The sequence below is a fragment of the Rhincodon typus genome, chromosome 11 (genome assembly GCF_021869965.1).
Source record: "Rhincodon typus isolate 14 chromosome 11, sRhiTyp1.1, whole genome shotgun sequence".
Lineage (NCBI taxonomy): Eukaryota > Metazoa > Chordata > Chondrichthyes > Orectolobiformes > Rhincodontidae > Rhincodon > Rhincodon typus.
The window spans coordinates 20,079,171-20,099,539 of NC_063342.1; positions in this window are offsets into that span (position 1 = coordinate 20,079,171).

The window sequence follows — 20,369 nt, forward strand, 5'->3', positions numbered from 1 at the left end:
TTCCAGCAATTTCTGTTTTGTTTCCTGATTTACAGCATCCTCGGTTCTTTCGTTTTTTATTTACCAAAAAGAGTGCCTTGGTGATCAATCAGCAGCAGCTTTTGTTGCACCATTTATACTCCAATTTAATCTTGATATTTAATGGTTGGGCTGGCGTTCTGGTTTCATATCACCTTAGCATCAAAAGATGATAGTGGATTTACATTACAATTCCTCACTATCAGTGAGAAGCTGATCAATATAGTACCTTGAAACTTCAATTTAATAAGGTTGAGTGTTGGCAGATCAGTGCCAGAAAATGTTTGTGATTTCAGGGAGAGGCTAAGGGGTGGCAGATTAAAAACAGATGAGAAGGAATTACTTCTCTCAAGGAGTCATGAATCTGTGGAAATCACTCCCCCAGAGTGCAGTGGACACTGGTCCACTGAATAAATGTAAGGAGGAAATAGACAGATTTTTAATTAGTAATGGGTTAAGGAATTGTGGGTAACGGGTAGGAAATCACCCTTGCTTCTTTTGCAGATCATTTTAAATCTATGCCCTCTCATGTTTATTTCTCTTATGAGTGGGACTTCTCCCTCAGCACTCTAACAAGCCTGTTCTTGATTTTGAAAACCTCGATCAGATCTCCTCTTTCCTAGAAGAGCAGTCCCAACCTCTTAAATCTATCGAAATTCAGAGCAGGGCTAGGTCTTCAGCCCTCTATCTTGTTCTGTCACTCAGTAAGATAATGATTGATCTGATTGTGGCCGCAACTCCACATTCTCACCACTGTTAGTCCAGAATCTATCTACCACTGCTTTAAAAATAGCTAATGATCCTGTCTTCACCACTCTCTGGAGGATAGAATTCCACAGCTGATAAACCTCTAATAGAGAAAAAAAATCCTCTTCATCTCCATCTTAAACGGGACACTACTTATTTTTTAACAAGTCCGGCGTTGTAGGCCTGGTCTTTCTCCATCCATCTCAGGCTCTGAGGTTTCCTTGACTCTAAAGGGAGAGGGAGCACCTACGGTTTCTGACAAGCCTTCTGGCTGTTCTGAGGGGTCAGGTATATTTTGCTCCTACCTTGTTTGAGAGGTAACAGCTTTCAGGTGATCCAGTGTTTGTTCAGGACTGTATCACCAACCAAACTTTGTAAATCCCAGGCCCTGACTTTGCATCAACCTTGCCTCGTACCCACACAGGGCCATTTCCATGGTTCCGGCACCAAACTACGTCCCCTGAATTAAATTGTCTCTCTTGCTTAGAGGAGGCATGTGGCCAGCATTGGCATTCCTGCTGCCATTTCACCCTTGCCCTGAGATCTGGAAATATCAAGTTTCACAATTGGTACGACCAGCGCTGTCCATTCTGCAAACTGCACTAGTTTGATGCTTCCTTCGCTCTCCAGCCTCTACTTTTGGCCCGTAAGGCAAATGACACTGGGCAGGCCTTCCAAGATCTTAGAATTGCTTCCTGGTCAACATGTAAATTGGCTTTGTCCTCTTTGAAAGCCCCAAGCCCTTCTTGAAAAACACCTCAGTATTTCACCAGGATGTCACTGAAGCAGCTATTTTCTAATTGAAAAATGTTGAGCCAATCTAAGTGAATCTTTTTCAACCAATTCCACCCCAATAGGCTTAGGCCCAAATCTTTTATTACCATCTGTGGTAACTACACCAATTGCTTTTCATGGGAGACTGGAACTAAAGTTGTACCCTTAATCTGCAAGGGTTCCCCAGTGTATGTTCTCAGTCTGTCTGACGTCTTACTCAAACTTGAAGCTTGGAGTCTCGAGTAAATCTTGTTAGAGACAGATTCTGCAACCACAGATACAGCAGCACTGGTATCAACATCCATGGGAACTGGGTGACCATTTAACCAAACATTAACTTTAATTGATTCCAATTTGGATGTCGCTAAGCAATTTAATTGTTCCAACCCACATGTATGAGGACTTTCCAGGGTGTGCACTCTCCTGGGTACAGGGTTTCTTACTTCAATCAGGCCTTTTGGAACCTTTGCTGTCTCGAGTCTGTATACCGACAGCAACTACAATGGCTTGCCAGCCCAGATCCTGAAGAACTGTTTAGCCACTTGTCCGTGGCTGGACTTCATTGAGGGGCTGTGCTGTGGGCTGGCCTAGGGTCCCTCTGCTCAGGATATGCCCTGTGTGAGGCTCTGCAATTGCCTACACTCAAGTGGTGTTCCCCAAGCTCAATCAGACAGGTGAGGGAGCCCACTTCCATTGGGAGGCCCTGCAGCTCCCTTGCTCCACTTTTCTAATGACAGAGCCAGTAGTAGTGCCTGTTTGAAGACTAGTTTGTCTTCAACTAGTACAGTGTGGAGCTGGAGGAACCCAGCAGGCCAGGCAGCATCAGAGGAGCAGAAAGTTGACATTCCGGGAGGATCAACCAAAACGTCAGCTTTCCTGTTCCTCTGATGCTGCCTGACCTGCAGTGTTCCTTCAGCTCCACACTGTGCTATCTCTGATTCCAGATCTGGCAGTTTTTACTATCTCTGGCTTCAACTAGTAGGTGCTTGTGCATGGTTATGTCATTAATCCCACAAACCAAACGGTCTCTCAGCATCTCATTCAGTGTTAACCCAAAATCACATGCCCCTGCCAGCCTTCTCAACCTCATCAAAAATCCCAAAACAGATTGTTCTGGTTCTCTAACAGTCAAATAAAACTGATTGATTAAATTTGAGATTATAGGTAAATTAAAAAGTAGAACTTTGAAAGTAGGAATTTCTGGTTTACTCCCAATGCCAAACTCAAATGAGGGAAGGAACAAACGGTTAAAGGGGATAAATCAATGGCTGAAGAGCTGGTGTATTTGACCAATTGGAATGTCTTTCTGGATAGAAAAGACCTGTTCAAAAAGGATGGGTCTAACCTATACTGGAAAGGGGACAATATCTTAGCAGGGAGATTTACTCATTCCATTAAGGGAGACTTTATACTGATAGAGAGGAGTGGAGGAATTTTAAGTAGAAGTATAAACAGAAGGATTGACGGGGAAGGTTCTGAATGTGAGGAGAGCACGTCAATTAGAAAAGAAAGACAAGAGAGAGGCAGCGTATGTGGTAACTCTGAAGAACTAAATTGCATTTATTTCAATGCAAGGGATCTTACAATAAAGGCTGATGAACTCAGGGCATGTTTAAGAATTTGGGATTGGGACATCATTGCTCTTACAGAAACTTGGCTGAGAGATGAACAAGACTGGCAGCTCAATGTTCCAGGTTTTAGATGTTACAGGAAGGATAGGAAAGGAGGCAAGAAAGGAGATGGGGGTTGGCTTTTTTGATTAAGGAATACATTACTGCAGTAACTAGGTAAGATATTTCCAAAAAATCATCCAGTGAAAATATATGGGTAGAAATTAGAAATAAGAAAGAAAAGATCACTTTGAAGGAATTATACTAAATGTTCACCAATAGTAAGAGGGAAATTGAGAAACAAATATGTAGGGAGATCTCAGATATATGTAAGCATAATAAGATTGTAATAACAGGGGTTTTAATTTTCCAAATATTGACTGGGGCTACCATGGTGTTAAAGGTTCAGATAGTAAAGAATTTTCAAATGTGTTCAAGAAAATTTTCTTTATCAATATGTGGATGCTCCTCCTAGAAAAGGAGCAAAAACTAGACCTTCTTTTGGGCAATAAGGCAGAGCAGGTGACTGAAGTAAAAGTGGGGGAACACTTTGGGTCTAGCGATCATAATTGTATTAGTTTCAAAATGATTATTGAAAAGGATAAACCTTCCATAAAAGTTAGTTTTTAATTGGAGTGAGACAAATTTTAATGGCATAAGACCGGAACATTCAAAAGTTGATTGGAGTGAACTGTTTGCAGGTAAAAGGATGTCTGACAAATGGGAGGTGTTCAAGAGTGTGATGACGTGAGTTCAGAGGCATTATGTTCCTGTTAGAGTGAAAGGTGAGACTGGTAAGATTAAGCAACAATGGATGAGTAAGGTATTAAGGCCCTAGTCAAGAATAAAAGAGAATCTTATTTTAGATATGGGGAAGTTGGTTCAATTGAATCTCTTAATCAATATAAAGAGTGTAGGACATTCTTAAGAGAGAAATCAGGAAGACAAAGAGGGGATATGAGACAGCATTGGCAGAGAAAATTTAGAATAAATTCAAAGAGATTCTACAAATTCATTAAGAGCAAGAGGGTAATTGGAGCGAGGGTAGGGCTCTTAAAAATCAAGGGGTCGTTTTTGTTTTGAGCCCCAGAAGATGGAAAAGATACTAAATGAATATTTTGTGTCAGTTTTTACTGTGGAGAAAGAAATGGAGTCTAGAGAATGCAGCGAAGTCAACTTTGATGTCTTAAAAACAGTTGTCATTACAGAAGAGGAAGTTCAGGAGCTCTTAGAGAATAGAAAGGTTAATAAATCTCCAGACCTGAACTAATGTGAGAAGGGAAGAAATTATGAGACCTCTTGCAGAAATATTTGCTTCATCTATAACTACGGATGAGGTGACTGATGACTGGAGGGTGGTTAATGTTGTATCTTTGTCTAAGAAAGGTTGTAAGAAGAAACCAGGGAACTATAAACCTGTGAGTCTGACTTCGGTTGTGGGTAAATTGTTGGAAGTGATTATAAAAGATAGGATCTAAGGACATTTAGAGAGGTTAAAAATTGATTAGGGATAGTCAGCATGGTTTCGTGTGAGGAAAATCATGTCTCACAAACTTGATTGATGATGGCAGAGCAGTAAGCATTTTTATTTGGATTTTAGTAAAACGTTTGACAAGGTACCGCATGGTGGACTAATTAGTAAAGTTAGGTCACATGGGATTCAGGGTGACCTTGCCAATTGGATTCATAATTGACTTAACAGCAGGAGACAGAGAGTAATGGTGGAGGCAACGCAGCGTGGAACTGGAGGAAATGCAGCAGGTCAGGCAGCATCAGAGGAACAGGAAAGTTAACTTTTTCGGTTGATGAAGGGTCCTGTAACTGTAAACACTGCATTGACTCTGACTCCAGCATCTGCAGTTCTTGCTATCTCCGAGTGATGGTAGAGGGCTGCTTATCAGACTGGAGGCCTGTGACCAGCAGTGTTCCACGGGGATCGCTTCTAGGTCCACTTTTGGTTCTCATTTATATATAGAACGCATGGTTAGTAAGTTTGCAGATGACACCAAAATTGGTGGCATTGTAGACAATGAAGAAGGTATTCTAAGATTACAGAGGGATCTTGATCAAATGGGTCAATGGGCTGAAAAATGGCAGATACAGTTCAATTTGGATAAATGCAAGATATTGCATTTTGGTACAACAAACAAGGGTAGGCCTTATACAATTATTGGTAGGGCCTTAGGTAATGCTATAGAATAGAGGGACCTAGGGTTGCAGGTACATAATTCTTTGAAGTTTGTTCAAAAGGGCATTTTGCACGCTTGCTTTCCTTGCTCAGTTCTTTGAATAAAGGAGTTGGGAAGTCATGTTGTGGTTGTACAGGACATTGGCAAGGCCTCCTCTGGAATACTGTGTCCAGTTCTGGTCGCCCAGTTATAGGAAGGATATTATCAAGCTGGAGAAGGTTCAGAAGAGATTTACCAGGATGTTTCTGGGTATGGAAGGTTTGAGAGTATAAAGAAAGGCTGGATACGCTGGGACTTTTTCCACTGGAGCATAGGAGGTTGAGAGGCGACCTGAAAGAAGTTTATGTTACCAAGGCCATTGCGATATAGGATGGAATTCTGTCATATGAGCTTTCAAAATTAATAAGGAGGATAGACTGTTGACAAGACATGGGATGCATCCAAGTGTATTGAGGGAAGTGAAAGTGGAAATTGCAGGGCTCTGGCCTAGACTCAGGGGTCGTGTGAGAAGACTTAAGAGTTGGGAACATTACGCCATTGCTTAAAACATTTGCAATGATAAGCTCAGCAATTACAGAGTTGTCAGTTTATCTTTAGTGGTGAGGAAACTTCTGACAGCAATTATTCAGGAAAGAATGGTAGTCACATGAAAATGTGGGTTGGTTAGGAAAAGCCAGCATGGATTTCTAAATGGGAAATCATATTTAACTAACTTGCTGGACGGTTTTGATGATGTAACAAAAAGGGCTGATGAGGGTAATGTTGTTAATATAGTGTACATGGACTTTCAAAAGGCATTTGACACTGTGCCACACAACAGACTTGAGAAAGAAAGAAACGCAGGAAGATTTATTGAGTAATTGGCTGCTGAATGCTTCAACCATGGCCCAACATTGCAAAGTAAATGAAGAAAGGAAATGGCTGACTGCCTGAAGAAAAGAGGAAGGAGAAAATAGATGAACAAGTAAAACAACACCCTGGCTTTTCAACAGCTAAAATGAGGAAGACGATGGGAGATACAGACCAGGATAATCTCTGTGGAATGAGGAGTTATTTATCAGAGAAAGAGAAGTTCTATCAATGAATATAGTAAGTGTGGCAGCTTTTCTAATTGGAGAATGCATGCCCTGTTTCCCAGGGTTGACTAGAGTTTTGAGTAATGCATCCCCCTCCAGACACCAAGGAAGAGGGCACAATGGAGCAGGTGGGACAAGTGAATGTTGTACAGGGACAAAAGCCAGTCAGAAGTTATGCTTTGTGTAGGAATCAAATCTTGCATGGAGGAATGAAAGGAGAAAGCTAGATTAAAAATCAAAGCCTTGAGGATACTAATCTCATGATTATTTCCTCTGGAACATACTGGACACATCAGGAAGCAGCAGATTAGACATTACAACATGCAGCTAGAAAAATAGTGTTCAGATTTCAGGGACATTGAAGAAGTTCTAGGGCAGTATGATGCGATCTCCAGTGCATCCTTGGAAAAAAGATCAACTAAAAGAGAAAAGAAAAGGACAATGGAGATAAATAAAATTGCACTGCAGAATACAATAGTAAAGGTTGGTGCTATGTAGTGGGTAGTAGGTGAAAGTTCCAGTTTAGATATGCAGCAGAAAAGTTTGAGAGTGTAAAGATATGCCCACTCTGAAAGATAATGGCACAATAAATGAATTCATCAGTCTAGGGTGGGGAAAATAAATATCTTTAAATACTATAGAATTAATTGTGTGCTGATGCCACAATTTATGTTCATCAATCATGTCACCTCCAACTCTTTGGGTTGACAGGCAAACTGTTGCTAAGTAAATGAAGAAGAGGTCATTAGCAGGGGACAACAGCACCTTCTGCATGAACGGGCAGTCCTGCATCAAACACAACGAGGCAAACATTGACACCCGGTCTTAATGGATTTGAACTAAATGCCGTGATCCCAAATAGATGTAAACTTGTTGTTGCTCGAAAGCCAAACAGTTCCTATCTGTTCCCAGAAGCGAATGCACCTTCTTTTGTTTTGTTTTTTTTCTTTGCTTCTGATGTTGCTGAATAAATATGATCAGTTTCAGCCACTTGCCTTCCTTTATGTGATACAGCGTTATTGAACAATGAGAAGATGTTAGGCTATGTGGGGCACAGTCCTTTAGGCCAACTTGTAAGATGGGATGATGCTAAGCATGAGTAACCTTTATAGCTTGAGTCTTAAATAGCAATACATTTACGAATGTGCACTGGTATTTGCAATGAACAGTCCCCTGTGCCAGTTATGTGCCATCATCAGTGTTTCTCATCCACCCCCTACCTCCAGTGTGTACTGTGAAGGGCAATGGCTTCACTTCACCTGGAGCATGGCTGGGGTTAAGAAAGGTTGGACAGCGCTGGGAGTACAAGGAGGTGCTGGCAGTGGTGGGTACATTCATCATTGTTGAGCAGAGGACAGCATGAGTGGGCATCAGGTGAGCTGCGGAGGATAGTGTGACAGAAGTCACAGGTCATGGAGAGAAACCTCTAGGAAACTCACAAAATTGACATTCTGCTGATTTCTGGTAAATTTCAGCCCATGTGCTAATAAATCACTGCTGTAAACCTCATTACTTTATATTAAAAAAATCGAAACTCATTTGCCTTGCATGGCTATCTGTAATTGCTCCCTCTGGCTTGCTCCTTGTTCTAATCCTTGTGTCCCTGATCCTAGACCTACAGGAAAGGATTTGAGAAGCCATGCGCAGTGTATTTAAGACTCGTTAAGCCATCGTTTCTCGGCGAGGTTGTCAGCGGGTCAGTGCATGCAGATGGCAGGTCAGTTGGGAAACGCGGAGAGAGCGGTGAGTGAGGAGGATGGAGAGGTGTGGATTACACCGAACTGCTCGGGAAACAGGGAATGCGGACAAGCGGGTAAAAGCCAGGACTGCGCGGCGGAGGACGGAGAGGGGGAAAGGGAGCAGGACAGCAACAATGGAGTGTTCAATATTTACCGCAACACTTTGGAACAAACAGAGCATGAGGTCTCCTTATTTGTGAAGGTATCAATCCAGCCTATATAATGCACAGAAAGTTAATTAACTTATAACTTCTACTTTTTTTTCAGGAAAAATCTGTGGTCTCGAATATTTAGGTCGCCCCTTAAGTGTAACAAAAAAAAATCAGGATGTGTTTCCTACCCTGAACTGCAGAGTCTGATATCAACCTGGTATGGTATCTGGTGCTTAAAAGCATCCGCTTACAACTGGGATTTGTAACGACTCGTGAGGCTTTGAATAACTGAAGGAAAATTTATTTTTCAATCTGATTGCAGTGTATGTGTGAGCTGGAGTACGGTTGCATCAAAGACCTAGTAAGTGTGTGTGTTTGTGTTAATGTCCACTGCTGCATTAAATAACTAGTTTGTGCGTGTCTATATGGTTACATTAAACACCCATTTGATGTACCAGTATTAACACGTAACACATTAACACGTAATTGTTATGTGTATACACAGTTACATTAAAAATCCCGTTAGTGTGTGCGAGTACGTATACGGTTATCGTTAGACATCCAGGTGGTGTCTGTTCATAGTTTCATTAAGCACTCAGTTAGTATGTCTGAACACTGTTATATTAAACTTGCAGTTGGTGTGTGCGCGTGCGTGTTCACAGTTAGACTAAATCTGTCATTAGAGCAAGTGTGTATACAGTTAATTTAGACGTTCAGTTAATGTGTGTAAGCACACAGTTACAGTCACCATCCAGTTAATGTGTATGTACATGGTTACAATAAACAGTCAAATAGTGTGACTATACATTGTTACATAAAACTTGCTTGGTGTGTGTGTAGGTGCATCGAGCATAGAACAGTATAGCGCAAGAACACTATACCTGTGCCCACCATGATGCCATTTCTAACTAATCCCAGCTGCCTGCACATGGTTCATATCCATGTATTCCCTGCAACTTTCCAACTAATCTATATCCTGCTGTATCCTTTGCCAACCTTTCTCACTAACCACAGCTCGACCAATTATTATGCCATCAGCAACTTTACTAATCAGACCACCTACATTTTCATCCAAATCATTTAATGACAATACAAACAACAGAGGTCCGAAAACTGATTTGTGTCAGGACAGACCTCCAGTCAGAAAACTGCCCTTCACAACTACCCTCTTCCTTCTGTGGCCAAGTCAATTTTGTATTCAACTAACCAACTCACTGTGGATCCCATGAGACTTAATTGTCTAGACCAACCTACCAAGAGTGACCTTGTCAAATGCTATAATAATATCCATGTAGACAATATCCACTACCCTACCCTCATTAATAATCTTCATCACTTCCTCAATGTAATGATCAGAACCAGGTTGACCGTGTTGACTATGAGATTGTTGATTGGAGTTGTTAACCTGGGCCAATCCGGAAAGCCCTGGCTGACCAGTATAACCTGGAGATTTAGGATGTACTCAGTTCAGGGGACTGACTCCGAGCTGGCTGACCACTTGTACCATGCACAGGTAGATAAAAGGTGACTTGGTAACGGGATATCAACCTCTGTGCAGTTATTTCACTCAAAAACGTCAGATTTGTGAGACAAGACCTCCCCTACGCAAAGCCTTGCTGACTATCCTGAATAAGTCCATTCTCTCCAAATGCAAGTAAGTCCTGTCGCTAAGAACTCTCTCCAATAATTTCCACTGATGTATGTCTCACTGGCCTATAATTTCCTGGATTATCTCTATTACCCTTCTTAAACAAATGAACAACATTGGCTATTCTCCAGTCTTCTGGTCCCTTGCCTGTGGCTAAAGAGGATGCATAGATCTCGAGCAAGGCCTCAGCAATCTCTTCCCCCGCCTTATTCGGTAACCTGGGATAGATCAAATCAGGCCTTGGGGACTTATCTATCTTAATTATTTTCAAGAACTTCAACACCACCTCCTTCTTAATATCGCCACACCATAGAATATAAACATACTGCTCCCTAAACTTACTAATATTCATGAACTTCTCCTTGGTGAATACCGATGTGAAGTACTCATTAAGGACCTCACCCACTTCCTCCTTCCATGCATAAATTCCCTCCTTTGTCCATCAGTGGACCTACCTTGTTACTCCCAGTGCATGTATAAAATGTCTTGGTTAGTTACATTAAAAACCTAGTTAGCCTGGTATGTATGCAGATACATTAAAGAATTAGTTCGCTTGTGTGTGTGTGTGTTTGTGTGTGTGTGTTGGTGTATGCACACAGTTACGTTAAATACTCAATTATTTGATTATATATTGCTACATTAAGTTGCAGTTCGCATATATACAGTTACATTAAACATCCAGTTATGGTGTGTGTGGGTAGTTACACTAAATACCCAGTTAGTGTGTGTGCAGTTATTTAAAACACCCATTTAGTGCGTGTGTGTGGATAGTTACATTAAAAATCCAGTTACCCTGTGTGTGCAACGATATATCCAATACCTGGTTAGTGTGTGTGTGTGTGTGTGTGTGTGTGCGTGTGTGTGTGGTTACATTAAATGCCCAGTTAGCGTGTGTGCACTCAGTTAGTGTGTCTGTGCAATGTTAAATTAAACACCCAGTTTGTTTGTGTACATGGTCACATTAAGTGCCCAGTTGTTGTGTGTGAATAGTTACATTAAATACCCAGTTAATGTGAGTGTGGATAGTTACATGAAACACCTAGTTAGTATGTCTGTGCACAGTTATGTTAAAATGCGGTCAGTGAATACTTTTATATTAAAGAAAGAAAATAAAAGACGTGTATTTATATTGTATTTTTTATAACGACCAGTTATCTCAAAGTTACAGCCAATGAAGTACTTTTGAATTCTAATCACTGTTGTGGGAATTTTTCAGCAGCTATTTTTCACACCATAATATCGCACACGGCAATGTCATAATGACCATCTAATCTATTTTTGTGATGTTGATTGGAGGATAAATATTCATCAATACACCAAGAAAAACTCATCTGATTTCCTTTGGAATGGTGCCATAGGATCTTTTACATCCACCAAAGTAAGCAGATGGGGCTCAGTTTTCTGGAGGTTGGCAGCTTTGACAGTGCAGCGCTCCTTCAGCACTGCAAAGAAGTCAGCTTTGTTATCTATGCTCAAATCTTGGATTTGAATTTGAACCTAGACCCTGTGACTCAGAGGTGAGAGTGCTTTGAATAGAATTGCTATTTCAGTAAGTGCATTAGTGTATGTGTGTTTATGTGCACTGTTACATTAAACAACAGTTAAAGCATGTGTACATAGTTGCATTAAACACACAGAATGTGTGTGCTGTTCGATATTTTATGAAGGACCACAGTATATTCCTGCTACAACTTCAATTTATTGCAGTCAGTCATTAGGTAAATTTTATTGTTGTCTTCCTTATTGAAAATTACATTGCCTCCGGTTTTTCCTGAACTTAAAATGCTCCCAATAAAAATGCAAGCTGTTCCCTGCAAGGAGGTGACCAAATTATCCAAAATTAAAGCGTGCCTGGTAATTTGGACATTTGCATCGATAAACAATCAATGTTCTCTGGTGTCCATTGGTGGCAGAATGGAAAGGAGAGGGCATAAGAAAATTTACAACAGTTTTACAATTTTTTTGAGAAGAAGCTCTTTGAAAGTTAATTAGAATGTACTATTTCTGTAACATGATTGAAAAAGATACAGATTAAGTTGAAGAATAAAAGGTATGTTCACGACAACGTCAGCTAGGTAATACAACAGAGAGTTAGGGTGAGTACAGAAGTTCAGGGGGAAAACAAGAAAGCAAATAAAAGAAGCAAATAATGAATATGAAAAGAAACTGGCAGCGAACATAAAGCGGATACAGAAGTTTTCCCGAGGCATATAAAAAGCAAAATGGTGGCAAAAGCAAATGCAATGTGATTTAGGTGCAAAGTAAGGATTTACTTATAGAGGTGGGAGGCATGGCTAAGATATGAAGTTAATATTTTGCATTTACCTTTACAAAGGAAGAAGGTGCTCCACAGGTTGTTGTGAAAGAGGAAATAGTTTGGATGTTTGAAACTTTCAGAATTGATAAGGAGGAGGCACTAGATAGTCAATCAGTGCTAAAGTTCATAAAGTACCAGGACAGGATGAGATACATCTCAGCAGACCAAGGGAAGTGAGAGTGGAAATTGTGGGGATAGTGACTATAATGTTCTGGTATTCCTTCAACTCAGGGTGATACAAAAGTACTTAAGGATTGCCAACGGCACTAACTCTCCTTCATTAAGGGGTTAAAGGATAATCCCAGCAATAACATACTTTAGTAGTGGGGAAACTTTTAGAAACAGTGATTCAAAACATAATGAATAGCTACTTGGACAAATGCAGGTAAATGAGGGAAAGAGAGCAAGAGTTTGTAAAGAGCAAATTATGTCCAAGTTGTTGGAGGTTTTGGATAAGGAAATAGAGAGGGTTAATTATAGAAGATCATAGAATCCCTACAGTGTGGAAACAGGCCCTTTGGCCCAACAAGTCCACACCGACCCTCAGAGCATCCCGGCCAGACCCATCCCTCTATAACCCACCTAAGCTTCACATCCCTGAACACTATGGGCAATTTAGCATGGCCAATCCACCTAGCCTGCACATCTTTGGACTGTGGGAGGAAACCAGAGCACCCAGAGGAAACCCATGCAGACACCAGGAGAACATGGAAACTCCACACAGACAGCCGCCCAAGGGTGGAATCAAACCCGGGTCCCTGGTGCTGTGAGGCAGCAGTGCTAACCACTGAGCCAGAGTAATGCTGTTGACATGGTGTACATGGACTTCCAAAAGCCTTCTGATACAGTTCCACACAACAGATCTGTAAAGCTATGGCCCATGGAAGAAACAGATGGTGGTAGCATAGTACGACATTGGCTGAGTGACAGAAAACTGAGCATGGTGGCTAACGGATGTTTTCAGACTTTAGATTTATAGTGGTGTTCCCCAGGAATTAGTGTCAGGACCTTTGTTCTTCCTATTGTACATTAATCACCTAGACCTTGATGTACATAAATACATTTTCAAAAATTGCACATGACACAAAATTTAGAGGCATTTTGAACTGTGAGAATGATAGTGGAGAACTTCAAAAGGACATAAACAGGTTACAGTGGACAAGTAGCAGCTGAAATTCAATACAGCAAAGTGTAGATGGCTGATTTTGATAGAAGAATATAGGGTGACACTACCTTAATGAAGGAAACTATGAAGATATGAGGCATGAGTTTGGCCTTGATAGATTGAGGAGAGTTGCTTAAAGGGATGGCAATGCATAGGCAATGGCAAACATTCAAGGAATGCATGGGGGAACTGCAACAACTGTTTATTCCTGTCTGTCGCAAAAACAAAATGGGTAAGAGGGCCAATCCATGGCTTACAAAGGAAATAAGAGATAGTATTTGATCCAAGGAAGAAGCATACAGATTGGCCAAGAAATATAATAACTGTGAGGATTGGGGGCAATTTAGAATTCAGCAAAGAAGGACCAAGGGGTTGATTAAGAATGGGAAAATGGAGCATGAAAGTAAGCTTACAGGGAACATAAAGACTGACACTAGGAGTGTCTATAGGTACATGAAAAGAAAGAGATTGGTGAAGACAAGTGTAGCTTCCCTACAAACAGAAATGGGGAAATGTATAATAGGGGACAAAGAAATGGCTGAGGAACTGAATACATACTTTGGTTCTGTCTTCACAAAAAAGGACACAAATCAGATACCAGAAATGTTGGAGAATGCAAGATTTAATGAGAGGGAAGAACTGAGGGAGATCAATATTAGTAGAGAAATGGTACTGGGAAAATTCATGCGATTGAAGGCAGATAAATCCCTAGGGCCTGATAATCTACATTCCAGAGTACTTAAGGAAGTAGCTGTAGAAATAGTGGATGCATTGGTGGTCATCTTCCAGGATTCCATAGACTCTGGAACAGTCCCTGCAGATTGGAGGGTGGCTAATGTCACTCCAATATTCAAAAAGGGAGGTGGAGAGAAAACAGGGAATTATCGACCAATAAGCCTAACATCGGTAGTGGGGAAATTTCTTGAATCCATTATCAAGGACTTTATAGTGGAGCATTTAGAAAGTAGTAACAGGATCAGACAGAGTCAGTGTGCATTTATGAAGGAGAAATCATGCTTGACAAATCTATTGGAATTCTATGAAGATGTAACAATGGGGAGCCAGTCGATACAGTGTATTTGTACTTTCAGACAGTGTTTGACAAAGTCATGCATAAGAGATTAATGTGCAAGATTAAAGCACATGGGTTTGGGGGAAGTGTATTGAGATGGATAGAAAACTGGTTGGCAGAGAGGAAACAAAGAGTAATAATTAATGAGATAGTAGGAACTGCAGATGCTGGAGAATCCGAGACAACAAGGTATAGAGCTGGATGAACACAGCAGGCCAAGCAGCATCATAGGAGCTGAAAGGCTGACGTTTCGGGCCTAGACCCTTCATCAGAAATTTCTGATGGCTTGGTGCTGGGACCCCAGCTAGTCACAATATATATTAATGATTTGAATCAGGGAACAAAACGTAACATCTCCAAGTTTGCAGATAATACCAAGTTGGGTGGGAGGGTGAACTGTAACAAGGATGCAGAGGATCCTTCAGCATGATCTTGACAGGTTGGGTGAGTGAGCAAATCAATGGCAGATGCAGTATAATTTGGATAAATGTGAGGTTATTCACTTTGGAAGCAAAAACAAAAAGGCAGATTACTACCTGACAGGCTGTAAATTGGGAGAGGGGAGTGTGTAGCGGGACCTGGGTGTCCTTGTGCACCAGTCGCTGAAGGTAAGTATGCAGGTGCAGCAGGCGGTAAAGAAAGCAAATGATATGTTGGCCTTCATTGCAAGAGGTTTCGAGTACAAGAGCAGGGATGTGTTGCTGTAGCTGTACCGGGTTATGGTGAAGCCACACCTGGAATATTGTGTGCAGTTTTGGTCTCCTTTTCTGAGGCAGGTTGCTCTTGCTTTCGAGGGAGTGCAGCAAAGGTTTACCAGGCTCATTCTGGTGATGGCGGGTCTGATGTATGAAGAGAGATTGACTGGGTTAGGATTGTTTTTGCTGGAGTTCAGATGAATGACGGTGGGGGGGGGGGTGGGGGGAAGGTGGGCGATGGTGGATCTCATAGAGACTTATAAAATTCTAACAGGACTGGACAGGGTAGATGCAGGGAGGATGTTCCCGATGGTGGGTGTGTCCAGAACCAGGGGCCACAGTCTGAGGATTCGGGGTAGACCATTTAGGATGGAGATGAGGAGACATTTCTTCACCCAGAGAGTGGTGAGCCTGTGGAATTCATTACCACAGGAAGTAGTTGAAGCCAAAACATTGAATGTATTCAAGAAGCAACTAGATATTACACTTGGGGCGAATGGGATCAAAGGTTATGGGGAGAAAGCAGGATTAAGCTATTGAGTTGGACGATCAGCCATGATCATGATGAATGGCAGAGCAGGCTCAAAGGGTCGAATGGCCTCCTCCTGCTCCTAACTTCTATGTTTGTATGTTTTTATAAAGAAAAGGGTACAAGTCTAAAGAGGCTGCACCCTGCTCCTAACTTCTATGTTTGTATGTTTTTATAAAGAAAAGGGTACAAGTCTAAAGAGGCTGCAACAGCAGAGGCACATAGCTGCAAGTCAGTGAAGGTAACAGGGCAAAATCAGGGTGTAGTTAGTAAAGCAGATGGTATTTTAGGATTTATTAACAGTGGCATAGACTACCAAAGCAAGGCAGTTATGTTAAACATGTCTATAACACTGGTTTGACCAAATTGGAACACTGTGTCCTCTTCTGGGCTGCACTTTAGGAAAGATGTGAAAACACTGAAGAGGGTGCAGGAAAGATTCATGAGAATGGGTCCAGGGTTGAGAAACTTCTGCTGTGTAGCTAGATTGTGGAAGGTAAGACTATTCACTTATAAGGGGAGAGAAGTTTTGGTGGAAATTGGATCAAAATCATCAAGGGTCTGGACAGAATACATTGAGAAAAGCTGCCCCAACTCGTGAAAGAAGCAGGAACAAGAGGTACAAATTTCAAGTAATTGGAAAAAGAAACAATGGAGAGATGAGGAGAAACGTCATCATGCAGCATACAGTTAAGATCGGACTAAACTGCCTGAGAGTATTGTGGAGGCAGGTTCAATAGGGCAGTTCACTGAGAGTTAGATAATTATCTGAAAGGAAAGAATGTGCACAGTCAAGGGGAGAAGATGAGTAATGTTAGTAAATTACTCCTTCAAAGAGCCAGCCCAGATACAACTGGCTGAATGGTCTCTTTCTATGGTATAACAACTTTGTGGTCCTGTCATATTTTTTTCATGCAGACCATGCCGGAACATATAAAGCATGTGCCAGTGCTAGAAATTTTTAGAGATGACTCGGTCATTCCTTTATTATAAAGAAATCTGCTTTGGGTGCTTACCCAGTGACAATTTGTAGACTTAAGAAGGTTAATGCAACTGGATTTATTTTAAGCATTGTAATTGATGTATGTATGTTTAACATCTTTTGTTTTGCTTTTTCTTACCAATATGTTTACCCATATAGGGTGTGACCTGTAAGATCAGAGATTTACTGTAAAGTTTGCACAATATAGTGCTTTTTTTTTCAATGAATGTAATTGAAATAATATTTTCTGACGATCTTATTATCTGGTTTGAAAATACAAATTAGCCACATGCCCCACAAGTTATGATGGAGTTGATGTTAGCTTATTTCTGAGCTACGGCTCTTTAATGCAGCACCAAACTAGTCTTAATTTCAGGTATTTATTTTGTAATTATTTTTGTGAGATTTGGAAACGATTCACAGGAGCAAAGTTAGCTCAGCCTGGCACGGTTTTCTTGTGACAGTCTTGTCATGCTATTTATCTGCATAATTTATCCCTAATATTTTTCTGCCTTTCTGCATGACTTTACAAGATGCCAAGGTTGTGCTTATACCATAGCTACCAGCCTTGGACTGGGATTTCTTGACTGTTGTGTTTACTTGGTGGAAGCAGAGATACAGTTGGTTTCAGATTACAGTGGCCTCTTGGGGCCAAGAATCTGCTTCTGCCCTCCAGTTTAATCAGGGGAGGTTCTCCCACCACTGGGAGCCTCATATGTGCCCTCTGCCATGGTTAAGTGCACCTCACCATCGAGGTTCCTGCTGTGATGAGTGGTGCATTAAATCCAGCTTCATAACTCGAATAAAAGAATGAAACTGCAGCCGTGACATTCCTGTCCTTGGGTAAATATTTATTAGATACTTCCTTAATGCTTCCATTTACTTTTTGCTTTTGTTCCTAACCTGAATATAAGGATTGGTTTGAATGCTTAACACCTTTGCAGTATTTCTGTGTTTTTATTTTCAAAAAGCTAACAAATTAAGGAGGGAGTTCAAGGATATTGTTATCGCATTATTTTTCAAAATGTTTGGAGCTAATTGAGATAATTGACAGATAATTGTTTTTTTATTTAAGGTTGATATTTGATTGTGTACAGTACACTGTGTGCAATACACACCATCCACTGTGTTGTTGTCTTGGGCAGAGCAAAGAGGTTACAGGAGACAGACCTTGGGACTATTGTGCTCCTAACAGTCTCTATAGTAATGCAGGCTGTGTTCATGTAATCTGTAATAGTTGCAGTAATACAGTAAACTTCATATTGTTTACTCAGCGATACTGTTCCATTTAGCTGAGAAGGATGGACCCTAATCCAGTCTAGATTACTTTAGGCTCAAAGGGGCTCACGCATACGGCAACAATTAGACACAATAGGGTGTGGCTCTGTTTTCTTTCCAGTATATTTTTACACATATCTGTGCATTTAGGCTTTTTATGACTTCACATGATTCCATCCACACATTTAAGTCTGGACAAAAGTTTCTTGGGGATTTCAATGAAGCAGGAGATTTCAATCACTTCTTCTAATTACACTTTCCTTACCATTCCATCTTCAGTATTCCTTTAATTTCATCTGTGGACTAGACATCATTACAAGATAGGTTAAACACTATAAGACCATAAGAAATAGGAGCAGGAGTAGGCCACTCAGCCCCTTGACCCTGTTCCACCATTCAATAAGTTCATGGCTGGTCTGGCATTACTCAATTCTGCTTTCCTGCTATTTCACCAAAATCCATGATTCCTGTATTGATCAAGAATCTATCTCAGCCTTAATTATACACAAGGACTCTGCCCTCACAGCTCTCTGTGGCAAGATGTTCCAAAAACTCACAACCGTCTGAGAGAGGAAATTCCTCCTCATCGCAGTCTTCAATTGGCACCTCTTTATACTGAGACCTTATCTTCTGGTCCTAGAGTGTCCCATGTTGGGGGAAACATCCTCTCAGCATTTACCCTGTCAAGCTCCTTAAGAATCCTATATGTTTCAAAGTGATCATCTCTCATTCTCCTAAATTCCAGTGAATAGAGTCTTAATCTGTTTAGCCTTTGTTCATAAGACAATCCCTCCATGCCAGGGATCGTCATAGTGAATCTTCTCTGAACTGACTCCAATGAAACAATATCTCCCTTTAAATAAGGGGACCAAAACTGCTCACAGTACTCCATACATGGTCTCACTAGCACCTGATACGGTTGCAGTAAGACTTCAACCCCCTTGAAAATAAGGGCCAACATTCCATTTATCTTCCTGATTAACTGCTGTACCTGTGTGCAAGCCTTCTGTGTTTCATGCACAAGTCCCCCCAAGTCCAAAGATGTGCAGATTGGGTGGATTGGCCATGCTAAATTGCCCATAGTGTCTGAGGAGGTGCAGTCTGGGTGGATTAACCATGGGAAATGCAGTGTTACAGGAATAGAATAGGGGGTGGGTCTGGGTGGAATGATCTTTGGAGGGTCAGTGTGGACTCGGTGGGCCGAATGACCTGCTTCCACACTGGAGGGATTCTGTGGTAAGTCCCTTCATGTTACATGGCACATGTGCAATCTATTTCTAGACCTTTGCCATTGCATTCTGTCATCACTTCTGAGGATGTGCATAAAAATGTTTTGTCTTACCCTCATTAATACTGCAGCACTTTTGAGGAGATACATAGCTGTGCCTGCACGTCATGGGCAGGCCAGGATTGGGACTTTACCATATGGTAATCTTGGTGGACACATACTTTGGAACTGGTGAGGCACAATGCTTCCTTTATGTACTGAGGAGAGTGGATTTCATGCATATTGAACAAGCAAATGAATTATTCAAAAGCCTGTTCATCCATTGCAAGGTTGCAACTTTCCATGATCAATTATTTCCGTATTTGCAAGACAAAGAGCATTGACTACAGGTATAATAATCATCCCTTGAACTCTGTAGCAGAAGCTACATTGTACAACATATGAGATAATGTCGCTGATGAAGGATTTTTCCTGGAATTAGTTTTGATGTTAGCGTGGGCATAAAAGAGCAAAATGGTACAGCTAATAAAACTGAAATGGGCCACTTGTCTTCAATCCACGTGTTAGAATCAGATCAGTCAAAATGTTTTGTTTTCAGTGACTGTGCTGTCACTGATAATAGCAATAAAGATAGAACAACAACATTAACCATTCTAACACATTGTGTGGAATTGTGGCTAGCATAACAATGATATGTAATCCTGCAGTGCTAATCTGATAGATTCTGATTACATCTTTATAATGGTGATTATGGTTACCACATGTCGTAATGAATGTCACAAACATGAAATACATCGATTTTGTTACAGCTCGTGTTTGATGTCTATAGTGTAAATTGAAAATTAATCAAAAACTATAAAATATAAATACTCAATCATCATTGCTTCAGATCTATGTATTTTTTCTTTACTCATTCGTGGGATGAAGGTGTTGTTGGCTAGGCAGTACTTATTACCCATCCCTAATTGCCCAGACAGCAGTTAAGAGTCAACCACAGTGCTATGGGTCTGGAGTCACATGTAGGCCAGATCAGGTAAGGACGACAGTTTCCTTCCCTAAAGGTCATTAGTGAACCAGATAGGTTTTTCCCCAACAATTGGCAATGGATTCATGGTCATCATTAGAATCTTAGTTCCAGATATTTTTTTGA